The sequence below is a fragment of the Strongylocentrotus purpuratus genome, unplaced genomic scaffold, assembly GCF_000002235.5.
Source record: "Strongylocentrotus purpuratus isolate Spur 01 unplaced genomic scaffold, Spur_5.0 spur5_contig_848, whole genome shotgun sequence".
NCBI lineage: Eukaryota > Metazoa > Echinodermata > Echinoidea > Camarodonta > Strongylocentrotidae > Strongylocentrotus > Strongylocentrotus purpuratus.
The window spans coordinates 620,950-626,335 of record NW_022145555.1 but is presented as its reverse complement, the minus strand read 5'-3'; positions in this window follow the sequence as shown (position 1 = coordinate 626,335).

Below are 5,386 nucleotides of genomic sequence, written 5' to 3'. Positions count from 1 at the left end.
AAGGGTTGGCATTTATCAAATGATTTCATTTACAATTCACATTAATTATAGCCAACATAATAATATTATTTACCTCTTTATAAACTTGATCATTAAACAAAGAAGTATAAAATTATTTAATCAATGAGTATTAATTTTTTAAAATGATAACAAAACTCACAAAGTACCACCAATTATTTCAGATCTTTAAAACATCAAATTACATCTGCAAATTGTTTTCTAAATAATATGCGCAACAAATTAGCTAGTCTGGAATCACCCACCATAATCTTGTTGGATCGGACGAAAGATTAAAAAGAAAAAGAAGAACAAGAACAATAAGAGGGAGAAGAAGAAGAATAACGAAGGAGGAAAAGAAGAAGAAGAAGAAGAACCGTGGAAGAAGAAAAAAGGGAAGGACATCAGGCCTAATTGACGCAGCACTTTCCTTAATTAGAAGAAGAAACAAAAGAAGGACTTTAAAAAAATATAGTGTTAATCGGCCAATAATATATCTTGCATTGAATTCTCACATCAAATTTCAAAGTGAGAGCACTTAGCATGTAGCACTAATAGGCCATTAACTGTTTCCTACCAATTTTTTCCGTATATCAGACTGAGCATCCTATCCCCCTTATTTGATGGTTCTTTTCGAAAATGTCTACCAGTGACCCCCCCCCCCCCCCCCCCCACTTCAGTGGCGGATCCAGGGGGGGGGGCGAAACGGCCGCGGCCCCCCCTATTGGCGGCGCAAAAAAAAAAGAAAAAAAGAGGAAGAAAAGAAGAGAAAAACTGAAAGGAAAGGAGAAGAGAAGAAAAAAAGGAGAAGAGAAAAGAAAGGAGAAGAGAAAAGAAAGGAGAAGAGAAAAGAAAAGAGAAGAGAAAAAAAGAAGAGAAAAGAAACAGAGAGAGAGAGAGAAAAAAAAAGGAGAAATGATAACGAAGAAAGTCCCCCCCCCCCCCCCCCCCAATTTGTGTTTCCAAAATCTCCAAAAAAGGGTTACTTTTCACGCAACAAAGTCCGGCCCGTACTGACTTTACACACCAGAGATAGAGGGGTGCTTTCAAAGAGAGGGAACATAATTGCGCGTACCCTAGATAACACTGAGTGAGTGGGGGGGGGGGGGAGGGGTGGGGGGTGGGAGGAAATGGCGCTTAGTGACAGTAACAACGAATAAGGGAAAAACTGTAATCGGGAGATTTGGGGTCATTTTTGTAGGCTTAGCAAACGTCATTGAATAGAGGGGGCCGGGCCGGCCGCATAAAATCTCGAGCCGCGGATTCAAAGTTAAACGTTAAAAACAGCCCCTGCGCTACAAAGGTCACCACTCTTTAGTGAGAAATTTAAAAAGGGCACACTATTTTGGATGTCTTTTAAATAGAAGCTATATACTCAACAGTCAAATTTTAAATTAGCGGTAGGGCCGCTTCACAACTCTTATTTTGCCCTTCATTTGGATTCAGCTCATACCAACTCGCTTGTGCTTGTATTTGAACTTATGTTGGTAAAACCATGGATTTATAAATGGTTGGTGTAATAAATCTTTCATTTCTACTAGTCTAATTGTGTGCTATCACAATCATGATTGTTTCATTGTCCCTGTAAAGCAGGCGCGTAGCCAGGGGCGGTAGGGGCAGTGAGAGGACATAAGACGAAAAAGGAGCAGACAAGGAAATATTTTTGAAATTCTGACAAGTCGAGAACGGTACAACGAATCGTCTTCTTTCTCTAATAATTTAATGAAATGTCAAAGCTTCCGCGCTACGCGCGGGAGGGGGAGGGGAACTGAATTCAGACAAGGAATAAGAGTCGAGAATGGTACAACAAATCTTCTTCTTTCCCTAATAATTAATGAAAGGTCAAAGCTTCCGCGCTTCGCGCGAGAGGGGGGGATGACGAACTAAATTCAAACAAGGATTTAGAGTCGAGAATGGAACAACGAATCTTCTAATTCTTTCTCTAATAATTTCATTAAACTATGAAAGGTCAAAGTTTCCGCGCTTCGCGCGGGAGGGGGAGGGGAACTGAATTCAGACAAGGAATAAGAGTCGAGAATGGTACAACAAATCTTCTTCTTTCCCTAATAAGTAATGAAAGGTCAAAGCTTCCGCGCTTCGCGCGAGAGGGGGGGGGGGATGACGAACTAAATTCAAACAAGGATTTAGAGTCGAGAATGGAACAACGAATCTTCTAATTCTTTCTCTAATAATTTTATTAAACTATGAAAGGTCAAAGTTTCCGCGCTTCGCGCGAGAGGGGGTGGGGACAAAATAAATTCAAACAATGATTTAGATCGAGTCGAGAATGGTTCAACGAATCCTCTCCTCTAATAATTTCATGAAACATCACAGCTTCTGCGCTTCGCGCGTAATGGGGGGGGGGGGGGGGACAGCGAGCTGCCCGAATATGAATTTTTGATATCTTTTCTCGTTTATTTTCGTGATAAATAACACTTTCGTAATATACATGTACATATTATGCTCAAATTTTTGCTCGATCGCTTCGCTCACTAGCCGAATTATGAAACCTGAAAATTACTTTTTCGGGCAAGAGGTTATAGCCCCCCCCCCCCGATTGTAATGACAAAAATTGTATGGTGCTTCTAATATGACCTTGTAAGTATTGATATGTTGAGTTTTAAAAAAAGGTCTGCGCAATTTTCAAATTTCCGGCCCCCCCCCCCCCTATTGGAAAATCCTGGATCCGCGCCTGCACTCAGAGGTCGGAATGACCGCATGCGTGTTGCCAAATGTCCGGTAAAGGAGTACTTTTAGTGCGACAAAGTCCGGCCCGAGAATTGTAAAAAAAGGTGTATTTGACTTTTCACCCGGAGATTTCTTTAAAAAAGGGGTGTTTTTTTTCCTTTTTTTCTCATCTCTTTGGACTACTGAGAAATTATTCCGGATTGAGGGGGTACATTGAGCATTTTTCCTGATTTAGGGGGGTCTCCAAGGCAGGAAAAGCCCGCGAAATGCCCGCGAAAGGGGGGTTCGGAAATATTAGCAGTCCTCAGATAGGGGGTGCTTTCAAAAGGAGGGAACGAGCATATGCGTACCCTAAATAACATTGAGTGGGGGGGGGGCCGGGCCAGTGACCTACCTCCTCTAGGTTGATGCCCTTGTCGTAATGAACTTGTGCAAACGCAGTGGCGAGGAGGGCTCAGGCATATTGTATGGGGGGGGGGGGGGCTCCAGTCTTAATTTACTAGATCATCGTTTGTTAACCTTTTTTTAATAGTCAGGGCACCTTTTTAGGAGTTAAAAGGTTTCGCGTCACGCCACCCTAATCCAAGCTTAATCAAAGAGTTAGTTTTCCATCTCTCTTCTACATAGGCATATTGGTATATGGGCACATTTTCGCGTGAGGGCCGTGTGGGCCTTTGGCCCGAAGATATAATATCTGGATCTGAAATATTGCGAGCGAGCGAAAAAAAAAAAAAAAAAAAAAAAATCCCTTTAATTGTTGCAAATTTGTTTAATTAGTCATCAATATACATTAGATCAAATCTAAAATTATTATTTCCGGTCATCTCGTGGCCAGGAATCATTTATCAATTTTGCGAGAATAGTGAAGCGAACGAGGAGAAAAAAGACACTTTTTTGTTGTGTTAAAGTTTAATTTAAAAATACATAAATAAGGTTATATTCAGGCTGCCCGAATCATGACGATATTTGAGCAGCGGGGTGCTTACATAATTATCGTCATAACATCATTACGTGGATATTCATGGGACCTCGTTGCCCGAAACTCTATACCCATTCCAAATTTTGCGAGCGAGCGAAACAAGCGAGGAAAAATACACTTTACCATCTCTGAAATGTCATTTCCTCATCAAAATATCCAAAGTGGTATATATTTAGGCATCCTGTGGTTACTATATTCTTTGTTTCCATGACGTTGACGTTATTCCCCAAATATATTATTAATATTATTAAAATACTCCCGCGGCACTCCGTTAGAAAAATACTCCATTATAAAAATTTGAGGGGGCACAATTACTAGGCCAGGAGGGAATAGACCCCTTGCCCCTTTAAAAGCGGGAAAATGTTGTATGCATGGGCACACAAACATAATCCCTTTGTCTATTTTAAAATTGTAGTACTTCGTTATTTTTATGATGTTATCACAGACACATGCACAGCCCAATTGAAGTAACTTTCTCTGTATAAGTGAACATGCCTTCCTATACTTAATTCTCTCCTCATTTTTTTCCTTCTCTCTGTTCCATTTACTATTTTTGTTCTTTCCTATCAACTTTCTGTTATATGAAATGTAATTTTCATAATAATATCTATAATGTTCTCTCGGTACCTGTGTTAATTTATTATGGGCGTTCCCAACTCAAGCTATGCTTTCCGGGTTTTCGCCTCCTTCCGTATCTGAATTATCTACTGTATACTCTATGTTGAAATAATTGTTACATAATTATATCATGTATTTGAGAAGGAAATAAATGTTAATTAATACAAAAAAAATATGTCTTCTATCTTTCACTCCTAATCGTATCTCCATTTATTTTTATTTTCAGCTGTATTTTCATCAATATTTTCATCAAACGCATTTTGATCATAATAATAATAATAATAATAGCTAGTTCTTATATAGCGCTTTTTAGGACCGAAGGCTCTCATCCAATAAAAGCACTTTTCGATAACCGTTGAATGCCCCTCACTTACTTCTTTGCTGATTAACATAATATTGTAATACTTGAAGAGCGTTTTCGAGCAATCTATATCTCATTATATTATCTTATGTTCTTTTTCCTTCATCTTTCCCCTCGCTCTCACCTTTTGTTATATTTTATTTTTTAAAGTGGACCTTAAATAGTCAGTAGCGAGGAAGGGGGAGGGGGGGGGGGTGCGTTTGCACCTGACCATAATTACGGGCCTGTACTATGACTTAATTTTTGTAAGGTGCCCCCCCCCCTCCTGCCACCTGCCCTTCCGTGCTCACCCCTATCCAAGAGCCTAATTAATTAATTAATTAATCTAATTAACCACCATAATGATTGTGTCTTTTAGATTTCGGATCTGTACATTTTCTAGGGTTCATAATGCATAAGCTTTTCTCCAATGCATATCCAGGCGTAGCCCGGACCCTTTTATTTTCTTTCCAAATATATATATATATTTATATATATATATATATATATATATATATATATATATATATATATATATATATATATGTATAAATCATTAACACGCCTGTGGGGACTTTAGAGCTATATCTTAACGTATTTCTCATTCTATTATTGTTTATTCTTCTTTCATCTCATTTTGTTTATTTTACTTTCTATCGATTACTCAGTCTTTCGTTCTCGAGTCTTTTCCAAACATGTTAAACGTATCTCTTTTTTTCCTTTCTTTGAATTTCCTTGTTTCTTTCTCTCACGTTCTTGACAAA